The sequence below is a fragment of the Salminus brasiliensis genome, chromosome 8 (genome assembly GCF_030463535.1).
Source record: "Salminus brasiliensis chromosome 8, fSalBra1.hap2, whole genome shotgun sequence".
Taxonomy (NCBI): Eukaryota; Metazoa; Chordata; class Actinopteri; order Characiformes; family Bryconidae; genus Salminus; species Salminus brasiliensis.
In genome coordinates this window covers 1,351,010-1,375,815 of record NC_132885.1, presented here as the reverse complement: position 1 = coordinate 1,375,815, position 24,806 = coordinate 1,351,010, and the positions used below count along the sequence as shown (strand labels likewise).

Genomic DNA, 24,806 nt, shown 5'->3' with positions numbered 1-24,806 from the left:
ATGTGCAAACGCACACACACAGCTTGTCTAGTCCCTGTAGAGAAGAAGTACTGCCAATAGAATAGGACTCTCTGGAGCAGATCAACATCATGACCCTATTGGCTCCATGCTGCCTAATGCCAGGCGTGGGCTAGAGGGGTATAAAGCCCCCCAGCATTGAGGAGCTGTGGAGCAGTGGAGGAGCTGTGTTCTCTGGAATGATTGTGGTGGAGCTCCATCAGGCACTTTTGGGAAGAGGTGGAGTAGTAATAATCCAACATCCTGACCTCACTAACGCTCTTGTCGTTGGATGCAATCAAATCCTCACAGCAATGCTTTTTCTCTGGACAGTAGAGACAGTTACTCCAACAAAAGCAGGAGAAACTCTTTTGAGCTTTGATTTCAAAATAAATGATAAAGGAGCAGGTGTCCCAATACATTTGTCCTAAGCACCCTCTTATCCCTGTATCTTTAACACTGGTATATGTAAATGAGCTCGGAGTTCTGATTTGCTGGTTGGTATTCCAGGCTCTAACAGTCCTTAAAACTTTAGGGTGAATGGGTGGGGCTAATCTGCTGTAGGCAGAATGGGCGGGGATATGTAAAGGAGTTTGTTTGACATCACAAAAACTGTGAATTAAAAAAATAATAAACAATTGACTTTACAGAGAAGGAAAAGACCTCCTTAGCTTTCGATTGAAGTTGAAAGAATGTAAAAGGAGTTTCTTCCAGGTCATTTTGGAGCATTTCTATTGGTCCGTTAATCATGAAATTTAAATTTAATATAAAAGTTTAACAGTAACGGATTTTCACTTCTGAACAGTGTGGAGAAATTGTGAGTTTGAGGCGCCGCCAAAATGCTGCTAAATTACAGCAGAGACGACGCCAGACAGGACAGATACAGCCATTGTTCCTGTTTGTTGTCGAGGGAAACTGGAACGGTGTCAAGAAAAAGACAAAAAAGACAATTATTTGTACCCGGTGAACCAAATCCTCTAGAGCCGACTGGCGTGGATCACTAGAAGTGAAAATGGGCCTCTTATGAAAGAATTGTAATTGTCATAAACTGCAGAGCATTACCTGGAGCAGCATACCCCACACTGCACACCGAGGATCAGACTGAGAGAACTGACCACATCTGACCTGGGTGATCAGACTGGGGTCACACTGTGGCTGGCTGCCGCCGTAAGAGACTGCTGACCAGAAATGGGTCAGTGGGGCAGTGGTGGTTCAGCGGTTAGAGCGCCGGGATATCGATAACAGGGTTGTGGGTTCGATTCCTGGGCTCGGCAAGCTGCCACTGTTGGGCCCTTGAGCAAGGCCCTTTACCCTCTCTGCTCCCCGGGCGCTGGAGTTGGCTGCCCACCGCTCTGGGTGTGTGTGTGTACTCACTGCCCCTAGTTCACTAGTGTGTGTGTGTTCACTACCAGATGGGTTAAATGCGGAGGACACATTTCGCTGTACAGTGTACAGTGACAAATACGTGCACCTTTACCTTTACCTTTACCTTTAAATCATCTGCAGCTCTGCAGTGTGTTTGGTGTGCATGTGTTTGGTCTACGGCCCGAATCACCACAAAACAGAAGAAATCTGATCTGACCAATCAGATTAGACTCACCTGTCCTTTTCCCCCAATCTCTCCCACTCCCAGGTCTTTTTCCCAATGGGAATGAACATGCTATGCTATGCTAAGTGGTTGCTGTGATGTTGCAGCAACACCCTAGCAACCACCTAGCAACACTATAGCACCCACCCTGCAATCACTAAGTAACTCCATAGAAAATAACTAGGATCCATTACAACTGCCTAGCGACCACCTAGCAACACCCCAACAACCACTAAGTAGCTCAAAAGGAAGCATCTAGCATTTACTTAAAAGTACCAGAGCAACCACCGGGGACAACTAAGCAACCATCAAGCAACATCATAGCAACTGCCTAGCATGACCAAAGCAACCACCTAGCCACACCATAGCAACACCCTAAGAATCAATAAGCAAGTCTATTAAAAAAATAACTGGGATACCAAAGCAACTGCCACCTTGTAACACCCTAACAACCACTAGGTGGCTCAATAGTAACCACTTAGCAACACTGTAGCACCCATCTAGCAATCATTTAAAAATACAATAGCAACCACCCAGCACATCCATAGCAACCACCTAGCCACACCATAGCAACACCCTAAGAATCAATAAGCAAGTCTATTAAAAAAATACTGGGATACCAAAGCAACTGCCACCTTGTAACACCCTAACAACCACTAGGTGGCTCAATAGTAACCACTTAGCAACACTGTAGCACCCATCTAGCAATCATTTAAAAATACAATAGCAACCACCCAGCACATCCATAGCAACCACCTAGCCACACCATAGCAACACCCTAAGAATCAATAAGCAAGTCTATTAAAAAAATACTGGGATACCAAAGCAACTGCCACCTTGTAACACCCTAACAACCACTAGGTGGCTCAATAGTAACCACTTAGCAACACTGTAGCACCCATCTAGCAATCATTTAAAAATACAATAGCAACCACCCAGCACATCCATAGCAACCACCTAGCCACACCATAGCAACACCCTAACAATTACTAAAAAATAACTGGGATCCCATAGCAACTGCCTTGCAACCACTTAGCAACATCCTAACAACCATGGAGTAGCTTAATAGTAACCACCTAGCAACACTGTAGCACCCATCTAGCCATCACTTAAAAATATCACAGCAACCACCTGGGATAACTAAGCAACCAATCGAGCAATTTCATAGCAACCAGCAAGCATGACCCTAGCAACCACCTAGCAAATATCTAGCAAGCACTTAGCAACCACCTGGTATTCAGTAGTGTTCAGTAATAGTAAATCAGTTTCCCCCTACTGAGCACTGGCAGGTGAGGCAGGTGAATGACTCCAGCATTGTGACTCGTTCCTCTAATGCTGCGAGGCAGATCTTGCAGCTCCTTTCTAGATCCAATCAGTGCAAAGCTTATTTGAGGAACTCTAAAGGAACCGGAGTATCTCAGAAAACACTTCCCAGCCAGATGTCTCGAGTCGCTCCGACTCCATGAGTGAGATCTCAGCAAAACCCAAATGGAGGCAGAACTTGCTCCACGTTCTTCAGTCTGGAGTATGTTGTGAAGCTGCCTTTTCCAGTGAACACTGTAGCTCTGCAGCACTGCCTCTAACATCTATTTACGGCAGACTGGCCTAGCGAGGCAGCCCCGACACGCCGGAATATCAGAAAATCTCCAAAACACAGGGAGCTTCAGAAACGGCAGGTGAAGCTCTTCACTGCTGCTGGTTCCTTAGCTGCTGTCTTGCAGCCGGAGAAGTTTGATTTGAGGTGCGAGTGCTGGCAATTAGGACACTTTTCCAGACGGCTTTAGTAATTATCTCCAAAAAAAGATGAAGAGACGGTGCTGCTACTAATCTAATTGAGCCAGTCATTGAATTTGGAGTGATGATACGTTGCAGAAAGAGGGTTTGGAGCCTAAAAGCAGGCTTTGAAGGCATATGGTGAGGAGGAATGATTGAACTGTCTGAATCTGTTTAGTTTAATTGAACGCTGTCTGGTGTGTGTGTGTGTGTGTGTGTACATTTGTGCTTAATTGTTCTTGGTGTCTTCTTCATAAATGGCTTTCATCGGAGTAATTGAAACGGGTAAATTTGATTGAGCTTTTTCAAAATTAACTCTCTTATCGCAATTTTACTAAATTGATTTTATATATTTATTTATTTCCGATGTTTTTGAGAAGCACAAACTTCACGTCCGTTCATATGGAAATGCAGGCCGCAGCGGATGAAGCTTCCTGTCTTTTAAAGTTTACCACCGTCCAAACGCATTTGCCTCGTAATTAATCACAGCAATTTGGAGGCTTCTGATCAAAGCATATGCTGGCAGGTCGACTAATCGCGTCTATCAGTTCCTCCAGCTCTGGTCAGATCGGCTCCACGCTCGGCTCAGCCTAACCAAATATATTTGGAGTTTTGATTTAAAAGCATGGACGTCCGCATCGTAATGAGCTGTTTCAGAGCTGCCCACCCCGCCCTTCATACTTCAACTACAAATACGCTAATAAAAGACAATCCGGCAGGTTAGGTAACACCCTAGCAACCAGTTAACACACTATATCAACCACTTGGGATACCATAGCATGAACCACCCCAAGGCAATACCCCCAGGAACTAAGTGACCCCAAATCAACCACCTGGGAAATAGCAACCATGTAGCAACACTATGGCATCCATCGAACAACCACATAGCAACACAATCCTGCCTGCCTGTCTGCTTGACTGTCCAGCAACCACCTAGCAACACCCTAGCAACCATGAATTTACTTCATAGCAATCACCTAGCAAAAATACATCACTCATCCAACAACCACCTAGCAACACCCTAGCAACCATGAATCTACTTTATAGCAATCACCTAGCAAAAATACATCACTCATCTAACAACCACATAGCAACACCATCCTGCCTGCCTGTCTGTCTATTTCTGACTGCCCAGCAACCACCTAGCAACACCCTAGCAACCATGAATCTACTTCATAGCAATCACCTAGCAAAACCACATCATCCATTTAACAACCACATACCAACACCATAATTAACGTATGGGGTACCAAAGCAACCACCTAGCAATTCAATAGCAACCAACTGGCATCAAGAAACCAGATCAGCAAGTGTGTTCCAGATTACTGAACACCTCCCGATGGTTTGAGGAGAGTGTGTAATGATTAAGGTGGGCAGTTAGCAACATGCTATTGCTATTTGTTGATGAATAAGCATTCTTTAATTGTTAGCTATGTAGCTGTGTAGCTCCAGTTTAGACGTAAGACTGGGAGGAACTGGGAGGAACTGGGGGAAGGTGACCATTTTCTTGGTGCATTACTAAAGCAGCCCAGGCCTGTGTACTGACCGATACAGCGTGAGCAGGGGGATGTTTTGGAGGTGGGTGTTTAGAGCATTCGGAAGCTTTAGCTAAACTCTGTCCTCTCCGTATCAGCTAATCTGAATTCCTCCTTCACCCTGTGGATGTAATACCACTGCCCCCCCCCCCATCGCATGTCCAGCCGGCTGTATCTCAGCACCTGCGCTGGAGCGGTGAGCAGAGCCTGCAGCGTCCGAGAGCTCACAATAACCACAGCTGATTGAGTTCATCACCTCTGACCTCGACACTCAGCCAGGAACACCTACACATCTCCCCCTCTACTCTCACTCTCTCTCTCTCTCTCTCTCTCTCTCTCTCTCTCTCTCTCTCTCTCTCTCTCTCTGCCTCACTCACTCTGTCTGTCTGTCTCTGTCTCTCTCTCTCTCTCTTTCTCTCTCTCTCTCTCTCTCTCTCTCTGCCTCACTCACTCTGTCTGTCTGTCTCTGTCTCTCTCTCTCTCTCTTTCTCTCTCTCTCTCTCTCTCTCTCTCTCTGCCTCACTCACTCTGTCTGTCTGTCTCTCTCTCTCTCTCTCTCTCTCTCTCTCTCTCTCTCTCTCTCTCGGTCTCTCTCGGTCTCTCTCTCTCTCTCTCTCGGTCTCTCTCTCTCTCTCTCGGTCTCTCTCTCTCTCTCTGCCTCTCTCTCTGCCTCTCTCTCTCTCTCTGCCTCTCTCTCTCTCTCTGCCTCTCTCTCTGCCTCTCTCTCTGCCTCTCTCTCTCTCCCTCTCTGCCTCTCTGCCTCTCTGCCTCTCTCTCTCTCTCTCTCTCTCCCCCTCTACACTCTCTCTCTCTCTCTCTCTCTCTCTCTCTCTCTCCCCCTCTACACTCTCTCTCTCTCTCTCTCTCTCTCTCTCTCTCACAGTATATCAGAGTGTGTCTGGACGCACAGAAAGCTTTACAGCAGAAACACTAAGAGGGAAGCTTGATATATTTGTTTATGATTGTTGCTTGTTGTAAATTTTATAATCGACATCAAACCAATCAGATTTCCACATTCACAAATATATCTATGGAGGTGTGCCAGAAAGGGGTAGGTGGTGTAACGGTGTTGATTGTGTTAGTTTGGGGTCAGTGGTGTAACGGTGTGTGGAGCGTGTTAGTTAGGGGTCAGTGGTGTAACTGTGTGTTTTAGGGGTCAGTGGTGTAACGGTGTGTGGAGTGTTTTAGGGGTCAGTGGTGTAACGATGTGTGGAGTGTTTTAGGGGTCAGTGGTGTAACGATGTGTGGAGTGTTTTAGGGTCAGTGGTGTAACGGTGTGTGTTAGGGGTCAGTGGTGTAACGGTGTGTGTTAGGGGTCAGTGGTGTAATGGTGTGTGTTAGGGGTCAGTGGTGTAATGGTGTGTGTTAGGGGTCAGTGGTGTAACGATGTGTGGAGTGTGTTAGTTAGGGGTCAGTGGTGTAACGGTGTGAAGCGTGTTTGGGGTCAGTGGTGTAACGGTGTGTGGAGTGTGTTAGCTAGGGGTCAGTGGTGTAACAGTGTGAAGCGTGTTAGCTAGGGGTCAGTGGTGTAACAGTGTGAAGCGTGTTAGCTAGGGGTCAGTGGTGTAACGGTGTGGAGTGTGTCAGTTTCACTACTGTTCTGAGAATGGGCCACCACCCAATGTGCTCAGAAACTGACCAATGATAAATGAGGTAGAGGGGAGCTCCAGTCTATAACTGTATATCTGTATAGTGGAAGCACAAGGTAGGGGTTTCTATTAAAGTGGCCAGTGGTAAGTGTTCCTTTTACTGGTACTTCATAACTAGATTAGTTTTATGATCCTGTGGTTAATCATTTTTGCGGTGTGCATGTCTTATCCTAGCAACAGCGCTCCTTCCTGTGATCAATATGTTGGGGGGAGTGATGCAGAAGATTAGAGAGGCTGTGATTAAATCTCCTGGACTGGTCATGAAAGCAGACACGGTGAGATTAGTGGTGAGGAACACGAGGGCGCTTCACATTTTTAAAATGTCAGCTTTAAGCGCGGCAATAGCTCTTCCTCCAAATGCAACACGAAATGAAGGATGGGAGCGATAGTGGAGAGTGAAAATCCTTCTGCATATCCTCCCTCTGCAGCACTAACACCGTCCAACGAGCGCTGATGGAGGAAACAGGCCTCTGATCCTGAAAGCTAAGGGACAGGAGATTACACACCTCGCTGCGGTGGGACAGCGCGGACACACCCAGCACTTAACCAGCTCTCCACACCAGAGAAACACACGTCTGCTCTCGGCCTCCTGTGTTTCTCTTCTCTTTGTGCTTAAATTCCTCACTGGCCACTTTATTAGAAACCCCAACATCTTGTGCTCCTCACTGGCCACTTTATTAGAAACCCCAACATCTTGTGCTCCTCACTGGCCACTTTATTAGAAACCCCAACATCTTGTGCTCCTCACTGGCCACTTTATTAGAAACCCCAACATCTTGTGCTCCTCACTGGCCACTTTATTAGAAACCCCTACACCTTGTGCTCCTCACTGGCCACTTTATTAGAAACCCATACACCTTGTGCTCCTCACTGGCCATTTTATTAGAAACCCATATATCTTGTGCTTCCTCACTGGCCGCTTTATTGGAAACCCCTACACCTTGTGCTCCTCACTGGCCACTTTATTGGAAACCCATACACCTTGTGCTCCTCACTGGCCATTTTATTAGAAACCCATATATCTTGTGCTTCCTCACTGGCCGCTTTATTGGAAACCCCTACACCTTGTCTTTCCTCACTGGCCACTTTATTAGAAACCCCTACACCTTGTGCTTCCTCACTGGCCGCTTTATTAGAAACCCCTACACCTTGTGCTTCCTCACTGGCCGCTTTATTGGAAACCCCTACACCTTGTGCTCCTCACTGGCCATTTTATTAGAAACCCCTACATCTTGTCTTTCCTCACTGGCCACTTTATTGGAAACCCCTACACCTTGTGCTCCTCACTGGCCATTTTATTAGAAACCCCTACACCTTGTCTTTCCTCACTGGCCACTTTATTAGAAACCCCTACACCTTGTGCTCCTCACTGGCCATTTTATTAGAAACCCCAACATCTTGTGCTCCTCACTGGCCACTTTATTAGAAACCCCTACACCTTGTCTTTCCTCACTGGCCATTTTATTAGAAACCCCTACACCATGTCTTTCACTGCTGAGAGACAAGAGCTCTGAGCAGGACTGATTATAGATATATTATATTTTATTTTATATATTTTTATATTAATTCATTTGTTTATTTAGTTTCTCTGTGTGGATGCGAGTCTTCTGTCTTTTTCTTTTTCCCTTTTTTTTTCTTCCTCTTCTTTTGTTTTTTGTCTTTTCTTTACCCGTGTCCAGCATCGGGCCGTAGCGTGTGACAGCCTGGAGCTTTGGGAGTGGTTTTGGCCACAGCGGGGGTGGAGATTTTAAAGGTGCTGGATATGAAGCAGCAGAGTCAGGGCCAGAGAGAGAGGGAGTGGAGCTGAAAGTCAATAGAGGAGAACTGGGGAATGGGGGAATGGAGGGATGGTGGAAGGGCGCGGGGGCGTCCGGGGGTGTTAATAGAATCGGAGCTGCAGTGGGATGAGCCGGGCCGGCGGCTGGACCTGAGTGTTGACAGGTAATCATTGAATGTCAGGGAGGAGAGAGAACAGAGGTGGCGCGAGTGAAGCTTTGTGGCTGTTTTTTAACACGTCTGATGAAGGATGACAGCCATGCGCTTCCTCATTGGTCACTTTATTAGAACTCCCTTAACCTTATGCTCCTCACTGGCCACTTTATTGCAAACCCTTACATCTTGTGCTCCCTCACTGGCACTTCTTAGAGAAGTCATTAACACAAAAAAATCACTTACTTTTTCTAGCCTGCAAATGTTTATTCAGGGTGTTCAATAACAGACCTGAGCAGTACTCTTCAACTGTGTGTGTGTGGGTGTTGGTATCGAATAATTGTGACTTGGATAATGATCAGACTGCAGTTTATTAGTAATCAATGCAGAAATCGAGGTCCTGTACTTTGTCTAGCTGCTGTAGTTCAGTCAAGCTACCAGTCTGAACTCATTCAGTTAAAACAGCAGCACAACTTTACTTCCTCTGCTGATCGTTGCAACTACTGAAGCCAGTGTCTCATTATAGCTCAGGACAAAGTGTGGGAAGTTGTCTCTGAAACTGAAGCTCCTTGGCTGTATTTCTGCTTTTCATTCTAAAGCTCACTCTCCCTTTTTTCCCCTGTCTCTCTCTTCCTCTCAGCCCTGCTGGCATCAGGACCCTTCCCGGGAGGAATTTCTCGCGGTTTGTTCTTTATCCTGCCGTCTCCTTGGGGGTTATCTTGGCCCCCGGTCTGCGATGGTTTGACAGCAGAATCTCTCCTGCAGTGCCCTTCCTGAAGGGGATCCAGAGAGGATTATCCGGCGGATGATGCGTCAGGAGAAAGCAGAGGAGAGGCCGTGTGTTTATCTTCCACGCTCGTGTCACAGCCAGCCCGAGAGCAGGCCTGGACAGCCCGCTGCTCACACTCCCGTCACGGCTAAAGCGATGAAACCCGGCCTTCGCCTTCAGGTAGCTCCTCTCTCTCTCTCTCTCTCTCTCTCTCTCTCTCTCTCTCTGTGTATGCTCCATTCTTAATCACATATATACTATATGTCCAAATGTTTGTGGACATCTTCTTTAAGCTGCACCCATTTCTGACTCAGATGTGCAAATACACACACAGCTTGTCTAGTCCCTGTAGAGAAGAAGTACTGCCAATAGAATAGGACTCATCATGACCCTATTGGCTCCATGCTGCCTAATAATGCCAGGCGTGGGCTAGAGGGGTATAAAGCCCCCCAGCATTGAGGAGCCATGGAGCAGTGGAAGAACTGTGTTCTCTGGAATGATGGATGGTGGTCCATCCAGTACTTTTGGGATGAGGTGAGGTTGTGATCATCCAACATCCTGCCTTCACTAATGCTCTTGATGCTGAATGCAATCAAATCCTCACAGCAATCCTCACCGACTCCTTGACCATACGTGGACTAGACAAGTCTGCTGTGAGTGCATTCATTATAAGGGGTGTCCACAAACATTTGGACATGTATTTATCACCGGTAAAATGAGCTGATGAGCTGGATCACATGTGTAGGGGTTGGGTGATTAGGACAGGGTGGTCTGCAGGAGTTGACGGAACCCAGTGAAGACGGCAGAGTACACTGGGCCACTGTGTGAATGGAGCTAAGGCGTGATATTCGAGGCCTGAGGTTGAATTTTTGCAATATTCATAAAATGGGAAGCAGATTCCTTTCATCTCTAATCGTGTTACAGGTTCTATATTCACTTGAAAGAGCAATGGTATCAATAAAGGCCAACATGCTGTTTGATTTTTGGAAGAAATTATGAAATATTTAAATAGAATAAACAGATTATTAAAGATTTATCACCACAAATCACTCTGCTGGCGTTTACAGAGTGGGCCAGCGAGGGGTGCAGTCGGAAGTGAGCCAAATCACAATGCTTTAACACTTGTTGCATCTTTGTAACAGAGGGTCTCTGAGGCTCGCAGTAAATTAAATCCGCAAATCATGTTCATGCGCAGAACCACAGTCGGCTCCCTAAAGAACCATGTTTATAAATGAGATGCGAGTCTGGAGAATGTTTCTGAAGTTTAACGCCTGTAAAGGTTCTAGACCAATTAAAGGTTTCTCTTATAACTGCACACCCAGGCCAAGAACTGATTAGAAACCTGTTAGTGTGTGTAAGTGTGTAAGTGGGGTGAATAGCTGTGCTGTGCTGCTTCAGGAGTTCCCTCATCCAGAGGGTTGCTAGCCTGTCGCTATGTGGTCACTAGGGTGAAATAGTGTTTTGATCAGTTTTTGATAGGTGGTTGCTATGGTGTTGCTATGGTGTTGCTACGTGGGGTTGCCAGTGGCATTTTAGGTGGTTGCATCTCTGGTGATGCTGCATGGTTATGGTATCACACAGGGTTGCTATAGTGTTGCTAAGTGTTTGCTGTCGCTGGGTGGTTGCTATAGTGTCAGACATGGTTGCTATGGTGTCGCTAGGTGTTTTTTTAGCATCATAAGTGTTTTCTGCAGTGTCATAGATGGTTGCTATGGTGTTGCTATGTGGTTGTTATACCATCCTAAATGGTTGCTATGGTTTTGCTAAATAATGGCTTACTACTAATGCTATGGTATCCCAGGCCGTTACTATGTATCCAAGGTAGTAGATTTAGTGTTGCAAGGTGGTGGTTATGGTACTGCTGAGTGATTTATATGGGGTTGCTAGGTGATTGCTATAGTGTTTCTAAATAGTCGCTGTGTGGATGTCTGTGGCATTCTAGGTGGTTACTATGGTGTTGCTATATGGTTATGGTATCACATGTGGATGATGTGTTGCTGGGTGGTTGCTATGGTGTCACAGGTGGTTGCTATGGTGTTGCTAGGTGGTTGTTAAACCATCCTAAATGGTTGCTATGGTTTTCCTAAATAATGGCCAAGTGGTTACTACTGTGTTGCTAAGTATTGCTATGGTATCCCAGGTGGTTACTACGTATCCAAGTTAGTTGATTTAGTGTTAGAAAGTGGTTGTTATGGTGTTTGAGTGATTGCTATTGTCTCACAGGCAGTTATTATGGTATTGCAAGGTAATGGCTATAGTGTTTATGAATAGTCACTGTGGGGCTGCTGGTGGTTGCTATGGTGTTGCCACATGGTTATGGAATCACATGTGGATGCTATGTTGTTCTACGTAGTTGCTGTGGGGTTGCATTCTATGTGGCTATGACATTCTAGTTGGTTGCTATGGTGTTTTCCATTGTATCCCAGGTGATTACAGCTTTAGTAGTGCTATGTGATTGCTAGATGAGTGGTCTAGTGTTTTTAGGGTGGTTGCTGTGGTATCCCAGGGGGTTGCTACCCTATTTCCAAGTGGTTGCTGTGGTATCTTGAGGTTGATTGAGTATTTCTAGAGTGTTTATATACAGAGGCAGACGTTTGTCAACAGTCAGACGTTTGTTCGTTGAAGAAACACCAACGGTGCACGGTTGACAGCTCACCAACAGATTGCTAAAATAGGGCTCTTCATATAAAATTTACAGTCTGACAGCATGGTCAAAACAGACGAGTCCAAGCCGAACAATATCAAAAAAGGATCCAGAAAAAATCTGGACGAACCAAATCAACTCTTCGTACAACAAGCTAGAGACAGAGCGGTGATTGGTTGCCTCGGGAGTGGGCTGTTCCCCTGATGAACGCAGGGTTCATATTGAAAGTCTGTTGACTAGAAGACCCGGTTTGAGAAGTGTTCTGGACTTATAGAAGCATAGGAGCTAAAAGCTGCTTCACCATGTTAAGATCTGATCCTGGACTCAATTAGCTGACCTCCAAGCATCTAATAAAACATCTAATGATCCAAACCATCCAGTGATTTATTGACCAGTAGCAGCTCTTCAGAATCTGCTGTGTAGCTCACTGCAAGGCAGCGCAGTGGTAATGCGTCTGGAGAAAGCTCCTGCAGCAGTGTTCTGATGGAGCTGGAGATGTTTAATGATCTTAAACGTCTGATCCAGCGATCAGTCCTGCTGGAGAAGAAGAGGAAGGCACGGCTTCTGTGGGTCTTGTTGGGACATTGAACCTTTTGATTCTGTCGTTTTTAAAATGATGAAAGGCTGTTTTGGTGATTTTTGATGTGGTGTGTGTAGTCTGTTTGGACCTAAGTGTTCAGAGCTCTGGACCCGATGTGTGCAGAGATACTGAGCCATTCCTGTGTATTTCTGCTTTTTCCTTATTTAATTAATGAGTTTTCACTTTATCCAGCTGCATTTATGTGCTTAGTACAGCGGCCCAAGAACTGATCCCTGGGGGACTCCACACTGGTCTGGCCTCTTTACCTCAAAACTAAGACCTTTCATTTCTGGTGTTGAGAACTTAACACTATTGAATGTTCCATTAAAATGTAGTAATAAGCAGACGGTTAATTCGGTATTGGCTTGATGAGTTACTAGCTTTTGGTTGGTGTGGCCTGCCAGTGAGCTACCAAACCATATGGAAGACTGGGGTTTGATTCCCAGTCTGGGTGACTAGGCTGGCCTACACCAATAAGAGTCCTTGGGCAAGACTCCCAACCCTACATTAGCTCACCTCTGTAATACAAGTAACCCTGTAAGTCGTTCTGGATAAGAGCATCAGCTAAATGCTGTAAATGTAAATGTTTTGGGAAAAAAAGGTCATAACATTGGATGAATAACATGTGTAAAAGGTTATGATGTTCAATACACAAACCAGGCTCTGGAAAAAGCTCAATTCACCCTATTTAAAAGTGGTTATTTAAGGGTTCTTGAGTATAAGCATGAGTTCTGTATAGAATTATAATCCCTTAAAGAACCATTTGAACCAAAACTTTCTTTATCTTTAAAAAGTTAACTTTAAACTTGAGCTGGCCCAAGGCATATTCGAATTACGCCACCAGGGAGTCCCCAAGAGCACCAAGATATCTTGATGATTATATTATAGATTATTATTATAGATTTTAAAAATAACATTAAATCATAAGTTGGATCACACAGATAACAGTGATTTTTATATTCACTTATTTTCATAGCTGGCTCACTGACACTAGATTAATCAATTTCTGCTGTTGGCTGCTGCCACTGTTGGGCAAATAAAGGTCAATAAAGGCCCGGGTGCTTCAGCGTAGTGCGCAATACCTGTCTCTTGGCAAATTGCGTCAGCTCTTAGGCCTTTTTTTTTTCTTTTTTTTTCCTGCCCCAGGGAGAAAGGGAATTTTGCAATATGCAGAAGTGGTCGGAGTTGGGGGATCTGTCGATAATGGGTGCCTTCCTCCTTCCTCCACTTTTGCACGTCTGTTTAATATTTAAAAACAAGAGAAATGAAACTGGAACTTTAGGTTTACTGTAAATGCAGCGTCTTGTCTGCTAAAGGTACTGAACACTTATACACCCCTCTGTATTTAAAAGTGAAAATTAATTTATTCATTTTTAAGGTTAAAAAACAGTAGTCAGAATGACACCGGTATGCTGTAAGCTAATTAGAAATCATGTTAATAATAGTGAGTACTATTAAATGATGATGCATCTGGTGGTGGTATGGGGGAGCCCCCAAATGAAAATCTGCTTACTTAGGGCCCCATAAAGGCTTGGGCCGGCCTTGACCTTACAGGAGAGGAAAAAAAAAGTTTACCTGTCAGTGGAAGTGATTTAATTCCTGGTCATTTTCGAGCGTTTCTACTGGTCCATTCATCATGAAATTCTGATACAGTATAAATAACAACTGTCAAAGGACGTGGAAAGGAAAAATGTATGACTGCAGCGATGGTATGCCTTTGTAGGTGGTTGGATAGATAGACGGATGGTCTTCTGGATGAATGGAAGGATTGTCAGAGGAGCCTCTTTTGTGTTGGTATACGGCGTAATGATGTTGTGAAATACAGCCAGTTAATCAGCAGCTCCGGCCTCGCTGAGTGTTAACGCTGAGTGCATTACAGGGGCCATTGTAACATTCCTCTATACTGAAGTGTTCCTTTCCCCCCTTTGTTCTGATGTCGGTGAAGCCTGTCAGATCATTACTCAGGTAAAAGCTGCTCTCCACACCCAGAAAGACTCTGATGAATATGAAAGTCGGTGAGGAAGCTCAATACGCTCCCGCTGCTTTATCTTCATCCCCAACCCGCTGCAGGTTCTTCAACGCTGCCGTGAAAGTGTTCGAATGTTCTGAGAGCATTTCCGAAGATGGCGAGGTGTCCCCAGGTTTTTGACGGGGGTGTAATTGCCCACCAGGCCGAGTCTCCAGCCAGGGCTCCATAGTCATAGGCGTGGGGCGGTGATGGATATAGAGTTGTGCAGGTGAGCGGTGGTGAAGCTCTTCCCCCGGCAACAGCCCTCCCCAGAACATTTCGCAGGGTGACAGCAGTGTGTAATGAAGAAGGATGGCAGCCATTTTGTGTCAGTCTGCTCGTTTCCTGTCACTTTGTGGCTTAAGGCGATGGTTTATTCGGCCTATTAGAGGGAAAAGACTGACACGGTGATTTGCGATGTCTCACTGTTTAAGCAGCGCTCATCACTCTTCATCTCTCACCGTATGCATTCGCAAAGATGGTTAAAAGGAATAGTTTCACAAAAGATCTCCTTCTGCCCTCACCCCACGAGTCCACACGGCCCCTGTATGCCGCTGTTTTGGCTTTACGCTGAAGCAACGAGGCTAATGTGCACTATATTGACAAAAGTATTGGGACACCTACTCATTCTAGGGTCATTGGGTTGTATTCAGAGCATTAGTGAGGTCAGAATGTTGGATTATGACGATGATGACAATGATGATGATGATGATGATGATGATGATCACCACCCCACCTCATCATCCCAAAAGTGTACTGGATGGACGCCTGGCCTTAGGCATATTTTCTAAAATGATCTGCCACCTTAAACAAGTAAAACTAAGTTAGAAATAAGTTGATTGATATTATAATATTTCTAAAATACTCTTAAAATGAAAAGCAGTGGATATTTACACTGCATTTAAGAGTAATGGGAGATGTTGGTGCTTTGTAAAATGGTTTTCCTGGTTTATGAAGAATGATTTAACTAAGTAAAACAATGTAAGGAATCTAAATGGTGGTTTGAGTCATTCTGGATCTCTGTAAGAGCCTCTGAACCCTGCTTCAAGGATGTACAACCCAGCGTTATCTATAACCTGTCGTTTGTAAAGGCCTCAGACTTCTAGAGACTACTGCTGTGTGTGTGCATTTGCACATTTGTGTCAGCAATGTAGCTAAATGCATTCATTAGAAGCGAGTGTCCACAAACATTTGGGCATATAGTGTTGGTGTACAGTTACATACTGTATCCCATCTCCAGAGTTAATCAGCCCCTGTCACCCTTATTCATCACTGGGGAGTTTCGCTGAAATCCTGTCCTTATTGCTGGTGGACCGTCCTCAGCTTACGAGATTTCCTTTAGACCGTTGTGTAGTGTTGGTCTAGTGGCTAACTGGGCAGTCTCATAGAAGAACCACTTACCACTGAAGTTATGGGATGCGCTGGACCAACCATGAGCATAGGTCACTAAGGTCACTGTACCCAATGCAGAGTGTGGACTAGAATGGTATAAAGCAATGGGCTGTGGGCGGTGAGTTGGAGCTCTGGAACTAATCATCGAACATCAGTGCCTGACTTCGCTCTCATGTGGCTGAATACAATCAAATCTTCCTCACAGCAATGTTCCACCATGATGTAAAGCCTTCACAGACGAGGAAAGGCTGATCCTGCAACAAAGCAGGGATGAGGAGAATACCCTTGGTTTCAGAAGACTGCTGGAGGAGCACTATATGCTATAGCCCCACTATATGCATAATATGGACAAAAGTATTGGGACACCTGCTCATTCAATGTTCCTTCTGAAATCAAGGGTATTATTTTGCTTTTGTTGGAGTAACTGTCTCTACTGTCCAGGGGAGAAGGCTTTCTACTAGATTTTGGAGGGACATTGCTGTGAGGATTTGATTGCATGTTGTCAGGATGTTGGATGACCTTTAGACCGTTGCGTAGTGTTGAGAACTAAGTGTAAGGAATCTAAATGGTGGTTTGAGTCATTCTGGATCTTTAAGAGCCTCTGAACCCTGCTTCAAGGATGTACAACCCAGCGTTATCTACAACCTGTTGTCTGTAAAGGCCTCAGGCTTCTAGACACTACTGCTGTATTTAACTCTGCTCATCCCTTTCATCCATGTTTACAGACGACCCACAGTGTCAGAAACCACACAAGCAAGAGATTCCGTCTGCCTCTCCACCTGACCGTGGTTATACACCAGGGGCTGAAAACAATGGGCCTTAATCATTATCATCATCATCATCATCATCATCATCATCATTTCTGAGGTTTTATCCCTTTTCTCCCCAGTTTGGGTCGTCAGTTTCCCACCGCGCACACATGCAATGCTTCCGACACTGGTAAAGAAGCTAAAGCCCGACATAGGCCTCCTCTGACACGTGCACAGCCATCTACCCACCCTGGAGTGAGCATGGCCAATTGTGCTCTCTCCGGGCCTTGGCTACTGATGAAGGACCAGAGCATGACCGGGACTTGAACCAGCAATCCTCTCTTATCGTAGTGACTGCGTCTTTCTCCTCTGCATGACTCAAGGCCCCACAAGATGTGACCGAATCGTTTGCAGCCCTTCTCCTATAACAATGGATCTCACTGTCCTCCTAAACTGGACAAATCCTGACTAGGAAAAGTCTCCCGGAAATGTCCCTGTGCTGTAGAAATTATGGTAGTTGAAGCACCATATGGACAAAAGTATTGGGACACATACAGGAGCTTTTCTGAAATCCCATTCTAAACCACAGGCATTATTAATATGGAGCCGGTCCCCCTTTGCTCTAAGCTCTACTAGGTCTGGAGCTCTGCTGCAGTTACTGAGTCAGTTGGAGGCTTTTCTGCACTCTGCTCTGAGCTCAGCACTCGGCCCTGACCCCGCTCTGTAACTTTACGTGGTCTGACAGACACTCGGTGGACACTGAGCTGCTCTCTGTGAGCTGTTCCTCCTAAACTCTTCCACTGTTCAATAATAACACCACTCACAGCTGATGGAGGAAGATCTAGGAGGGAGGAGATTTCACCAGCTGACTTGTTGTTGGTGCAGCGGTGTCTCCTATTACATACAGAACCACGCTGGAGTTCAGTGAGCTCTTCAGAACCTCCTGTTCTTTCACTGATGTGTGGAGGAAAGACAGACTGCAGGACTAGAGGCTGGAGTTTATACACCTGTGGTGATGAGACTGAATCAGACACCTGAATTCAGTAATTAGGAGGTGTGTCCCAATACTTTGTGTTATTTGTCCCACATCAGGAATAAGCTTCGTTATGAAAGTCTGACTTTTGAACACCTCAAATTGCATTTGGCCGTCCCATATCTTCAGGCCTTGACTCACCACTGAACACGGCTGTATTGATGAACACGGGAGAGTAGCACCCATCTGCTGCGAAATCTGCTTACGCCTCGTAGCTCCAGCCTAAAACTAAAGAAATGAACTTCAGACCCCAAACATGTCTTGGCTTATTGACTGTGTTTGGGGTAAAGAGGGGGGTAAATTGGATTTTGGCTGGGCTATTGCTGTAAAGCCACACAGACAAACAGATAGGTAGGTGTGTGTGTGTGTGTGTGTGTGTGTGTGTGTGTGTGTGTGTGTGTGTGTGTGTGTGTGTGTGTGTGTGTGTGTGTGTGTGTGTGTGTGTGATCTCCCCGGCAGTAAATTACAGCGTGTATTGATTGCCGTGGTTATCGCTGCAGATTTTTGCTGATTGGTGGAATCATTAAGTCCCTATGGCCATGAAGTCTATTAAAGTAAACTGTATGTTCATAACTGAGAGCAAGTCTTGATGTTCTGTGGCCAGCGGGGACGACCTCATAGCAGAGGTCATACCATTACATGAACCACACTGGAGCACTCAGCTCAGCTATCATTCAGCTCGGTCCTGACCGGTGTGTGTGTGGACACACTGAGCTGGCTGCTATTTTATCAGATCCGAAAGTATCCAGACACCCCCAATTATAATTTCACACAGATGCTCACACACAGCCTGTGTAATCTCCATACACTGCTTAAAAGAAAGATGCTTCTAGTGGCTAACTGGGCAGTCTCATAGAAGAACCACTGACCACTGACGTTATGGGATGCGCTGGACCAACCATGAGCATATGACCGTAAGGTCACTGTGCCCAATGCAGAGTGTGGACTAGAATGGTATAAAGCAATGGGCTGTGGGCGGTGAGTTGGAGCTCTGGAACTAATCCTCGAACATCAGTGCCTGACCTCGCTCTTATGTGGCTGAATACAATCAAATCTTCCTCACAGCAATGTTCCACCATGATGTAAAGCCTTCACAGACGAGGAAAGGCTGATCCTGCAACAAAGCAGGGATGAGGAGAATACCCTTGGTTTCAGAAGACTGCTGGAGGAGCACTATATGCTATAGCCCCACTATAGGCATAATATGGACAAAAGTATTGGGACACCTGCTCATTCAATGTTCCTTCTGAAATCAAGGGTATTATTTTGCTTTTGTTGGAGTAACTGACCTCTACTGTCCAGGGGAGAAGGCTTTCTACTAGATTTTGGAGGGACATTGCTGTGAGGATTTGATTGCATGTTGTCAGGATGTTGGATGATCATAACCTAACCCAGTTCTTCCAAGCGAACACAGTTCTTCCACTGCTCCACAGCTCAATGCTGGGGGTTTTTATACCCCTCTAGCCCACACCATGATGCCAAAAGGTTCATGATTATTTATCTGCTCCAGATAGTCCTATTCTATTGGCAGTACTTCTCTACAAGGGCTAGAAAAGCTGTGTGTGCATTTGCACATTTGTGTCAGCAATGTAGCTAAATGCATTCATTAGAAGTGAGTGTCCACAAACATTTGGACATAGTGCTGGTGTACAGTTAGATACTGTATCCCATCTCCACAGTTAATCAGCCCCTGTCACCCTTATTCATCACTGGGGAGTTTCGCAGAAGTCCCATCCTTATTGGTAGTGGGGGACAGCTCTCGTCCTCAGCTTACGAGATTTCCTTTAGACCGTTAGTGTTGGACTCCTCAACATCTCTAGAACTCTACAACTGCCAGACCCGTGCCAACTGGATGCATTACTGTACAGCGTTCCCAGCAGAAAAGCAGTTATCTGCTCTAAATGGAGGAGGATTAGCAGCCTTTGTTTCTTCTGTCAGAGCCGTTTGTGTCCTGCAGGGAGAATAGAGGGAGACGGACGAAGGAGAGAACTCGGCCAAGACTGTGATCTAGTGAAGCTTCTTTTAGCACAGTTACTGTGTTCACCACTACCATTCAGATAGAGTCAATGTTTTCAGTTCTACGAAAGCAGATCTTTTGTTAAACATCTCAGCTTAAGAAGAAATAGAGCAGTAAATAATTAAAAAAATAAAATATTACATTTAATATTCAGTATGAAGCTCTAATAACATTAATATCCAGTATGAAGCTCTAATAACATTAATATCCAGTATGAAGCCCTAATAACATTAATATCCAGTATGAAGCCCTAATAACATTAATATCCAGTATGAAGCCCTGATAACATTAATATCCAGTATGAAGCTCTAATAACATTAATATCCAGTATGAAGCTCTAATAACATTAATATCCAGTCTGAAGCTCTAATAACATTAATATCCAGTGAGAGCTGCTGCAGGTTCAACTGTTCTGCAGTACTATGCTCTATGGAATGATGTGCCTGAATTGAGATGCAGGACGACTGTGGACATGAGTGGAGTCTCTGAGGCTGATGGGAGGGCTTGTGGGAGGGAATGGTTAATTAAACATTAATTATCAATCATAAATTACCCAGTCCATCTGTTTACAGATGAGCCGTTAAGGTGTTCTCCTTTTTTTTCCCGCAAATATAGTTAGATATAATCTAGGCGCTCTATTCACTGATTTACTGAGTAGCTCCCAGTTTTTGATTGGTATTGTTTAACACTCCACTCCAGACACGGCTTACAGATCCACCATAAACTCCAACGGTGCTCGTCTGCGTCCGAATACTTTACTGACCCTTCCTCTCTAGTCTGCTTTGCTTGACTCTGCTGATCTGGATCTCAGGGCCTCAGTTAATCTACTAGTTGAGCTGACTAGCTGATGGATCCACATGAGTACCAGATCAGCTGAATCTAGGAGAGGGCATTCTTTTCAGTAGGGTATTCAGATGCAGCCGGCCATCAGTGGTTCCTCCAGTAGCCTGACCTAAACACAGCCTCACTGAGCTCCACCATAAACCCATATTTTTATACCAACTGACCCCAAACTGACCGCAATACACACAGTTCACACACATCTGCTGTAATCCACATATTTACTGACTGAGAGATCATTTCAGTTCTACACTTACTGTCTAAAACCTCCCCCTGTCACTGCCCAGCAGAGCCCCCCACTCTACGTAGCCCATGCAGATCACCAGCTGCCCTCAGAGCAGCAGATCTCTACTGGGGGCTCCGGTAAATACATAAATACATGCTGTGTGTTTCTGACAAATCTTAAAGATTTGTTCCACTAATGTTCAGAACATTTCTTGGTTCTACAGCGATTATAGAGATTTTAGGTACACACTGTATGTCCAAATGTTTGTGGACACCCCTGCTAATGAATACAAAATATACGAAATACTGCCAATAGAATAGGACTCAGATAAATAACGATGACCTCATTGACTCCATGCTGCCTAATGCCAGGTGTGGGCTAGAGGGGAATAAAGCCCCCCAGCATTAAGCTGTGGAGCAGTGGAAGAACCGTGTTCTCTGGAATGATCCAGTATTTTGGGATGAGTTGGGGAGTTGGGGATGATGAGGTGGGGTGGTAATCATCATAATCCAACATCCTGACCTCACTAATGCTCTTGTTGCTGAATGCAATCAAAATCCTCCTCCTCCAAAGTCTAATAAAAGTCTTCTTCCTTGGACAGTAGAGACGATTACTCCAACAAAAGCAGAATCAGCTCTTTAATCCCCTTGATTTCAGAAGCAACAGTAAATGAGCAGGTGTCCCAATACTTTTGTCATTATAGAGTATGTATTCTGATATATATTCATTGTGAGTATTAATGTTATTCAGAAAAATAAGCATTATCCCCACTTAGGTGTGTGTGTGTGTGTGTGTGTGTGTGTGTGTTGAACTTAATGTCAGTCTCCTGCAGCCCCCAGGCTCTGAGCTCCATCCCCGGGGGGGTGGGAGGTATTGGTTACACACACACGCACTAAGGAAGTGAGTGCTTGTGCTGTGGTGCCCTCTCTGCAGAGACACAGCGTCCAGCAATATATCTAACCTTTCCGAAAACTGGCCTATTAATATTAATGGTGTGTGTGTGTGTGTGTGTGTGTATGTATAAGGATTGCCAAATTCCAGGTGAAAATAATGCTTAAAACATACCAATTATCTGAAAGTCGGATAAAAACACTTCATAATAATCCTAATAATTTTAATTAAAATATTAGATGTTTCGCTTAATTGGAAACTTTGCCACCGATGCAGCATCACTAGGTGTTCACCACACCAGCTAACAGACGCCTGTGCTGGTCAACATCGCTTAGGAGTAATGAGGAGAGAAAGCGCCATCTACCCACCTGGAGAGAGCATGGTCAGCTGTGCTCTCTCAGAGTCCGGCTGCTGATGGCAAAGCGGCATGGCTTGGATTTTGAACCCGCGACCCCCTGTATCTAGTTTATTTTGACACAATCTGAAATCTGAAACCTGACAGTTGTTTATATGATGTCAGAATTTCCCCTTCTCCTCTAAAGTTCATATCTTGGAGATTGAGATTTTATGGCAACTATAAATTTCTATTATATTATTAAATATATGTACAAACCGGATTCCAAAAAAGTTGGGACACTAAACAAATTGTGAATAAAAACTGAATGCAATGATGTGAAGATGGCAAATGTCAATATTTTATTCGTAATAGAACATAGATGACAGATCAAAAGTTTAATCTGAGTAAATGTATCATTTTAAAGGAGAAATATGTTGATTCAAAATTTCATGGCGTCAACAAATCCCAAAAAAGTTGGGACAAGTAGCAATAAGTGGCTGGAAAAAGGAAACTGAGCATATAACGAACAGCTGGAGGACCAATTAACACTAATTAGGTCAATTGACAACATGATTGGGTATAAAAAGAGCTTCTCAGAGTGTCAGTGTCTCTCTGAAGCCAAGATGGTAAGAGGATCACCAATTCCACCATTGTTGCGCAGAAAGATAGTGCAGCAATACCAGAATGGTGTTACCCAGAGTAAAATAGCAAAGACTTTTAAGTTCTCATCATCAACCGTGCTTAACATCATCAGAAGATTCAGAGAATCTGGAACAATCGCTGTGCGTAAGGGTCAAGGCCGTAAAACTCTACTGGATGCTCGTGATCTCCGGGCCCTTAAACGTCACTGCACCTCAAACAGGAATGCCTCTGTCAAGGAAATAACAGAATGGGCTCAGGAATACTTCCAGAAATCACTGTCAGTGAACACAATCCACCGTGCCATCCGCCGTCGCCAGCTGAAACTCTACAGTGCAAAGAGGAAGCCATTTCTAAGCAAGCTCCACAAGCTCAGACATTTGCACTGGGCCAGGGGTCTTTTAAAATGGAGTGTGGCAAAATGGAAGACTGTTCTGTGGTCAGATGAGTCACGATTTGAGGTTCTTTATGGAACACTGGGACGCCATGTCATCCGGACCAGAGAGGACAAGGATAACCCAAGTTGTTATCAACGCTCTGTTCAGAAGCCTGCATCACTGATGGTATGGGGTTGCATGAGTGCTTGTGGCATGGGCAGCTTGCATGTCTGGAGAGGCCCCATTAATGCAGAGAACCATGTTCAGGTTCTAGAACAACATCTGCTCCCATCTAGACGTCATCTCTTTCAGGGAAGACCCTGCATTTTTCAACAAGATAATGCCAGACCACATTCTGCAGCAATCACAACATCATGGCTACGTAGGAGAAGGATCCGGGTGCTGAAATGGCCAGCCTGCAGTCCAGATCTTTCACCTATAGAGAACATTTGGCGCATCATAAAGAGGAAGGTGCGACAAAGAAGGCCTGAGACAATTGAAGTTAGTACAGTTAGAGGCCTGTATTAGACATGAATGGGAGAGCATTCCTATTTCTAAACTTGAGAAACTGCTCTCCTCTGTCCCCAGACGTCTGTTGAGTGTTGTAAGAAGAAGGGGGGATGCCACACAGAGGTAAAAATGGCCTTGTCACAACTTTTTTGGGATTTGTTGACGCCATGAAATTTTGAAACAACATATTTTTCTCTTAAAATGTTACATTTACTCAGATTAAACTTTTGATCTGTGATTTGTGTTCTATTCTGAATAAAATATTGACATTTGCCATCTCCACATCATTGCATTCAGTTTTTATTCACAATTTGTTTAGTGTCCCAACTTTTTTGGAATCCGGTTTGTATTACTCATATGTGTGTGTATATGACCATGGATTAAGGTTGGGAATATGTTGGATAGATATGTCATTTTATATATATATATATATATATGTATGTATGTATGTATGTATGTATGTGTGTATGTATGTGTGTGTGTATGTGTGTGTGTGTGCACAGTGGGGAAAAAAAAGTATTTAGTCAGTCACCAATTGTGCAAGTTCTCCCACTTAATTGACATCATAGGTAGATCTTAACTTTAAAATTCACATTGTCTGATTTTTAAAGAATTTATTCGCAAATAATGGTGGAAAATAAGTATTTGGTCAATAACAAAAGTTAATCTCAGTACTTTGTTATATATCCTTTGTTGGCAATGACAGAGGTCAAATGTTTTCTGTAAGTCTTCACAAGGTTGGCTCACACTGCTGCTGGTATGTTGGCCCATTCCTCCATGCAGATCTCCTCTAGAGCAGTGATGTTTTGGGGCTGTCGGCGGCAACACAGACTTTCAACTCCCTCCAAAGGTTTTCTATGGGGTTGAGATCTGGAGACTGACTAGGCCACTCCAGGACCTTGAAATGCTTCTTACGAAGCCACTCCTTTGTTGCCCTGGCAGTGTGCTTGGGATCATTGTCATGCTGAAAGACCCAGCCACGTTTCATCTACAATGCCCTTGCTGATGGAAGGAGGTTTGCACTCAAAATCTCACAATACACGGCCCCATTCATTCTTTCATGTACACGGACCAGTCGTCCTAGTCCCTTTGCAGAGAAACAGCCCCAAAGCATGATGTTGCCACCCCCATGCTTCACAGTTGGTATGGTGTTCTTTGGATGCAGCTCAGCATTCACTCTCCTCCAAACACAGCGAGTTGTGTTTGTACCAAACAGTTCTACTTTGGTTTCATCTGACCATAAGACTTTCTCCCAAAACTCTTCCAGAACATCCAAATGCTCTCTAGCAAACTTCAGACGGGCCGGATATGTACGGGCTTAAG

The 24,806-nt window shown here is 44.7% G+C and overlaps 1 protein-coding gene across 3 annotated transcripts in view; it reads left to right on the top strand.

Annotated features, from left to right (window-relative positions):
• Window positions 1-24,806, top strand: part of thsd7ba (thrombospondin, type I, domain containing 7Ba) — a 364,279-nt gene that overhangs the window by 76,985 nt on the left and 262,488 nt on the right. For all 3 annotated transcript variants that reach the window (XM_072685348.1, XM_072685346.1, XM_072685347.1), the window contains exon 2: window positions 9,112-9,420. The gene's annotated coding sequence lies outside the window, so the exon portion shown is untranslated. The remainder of the gene's footprint in view (window positions 1-9,111; window positions 9,421-24,806) is intronic.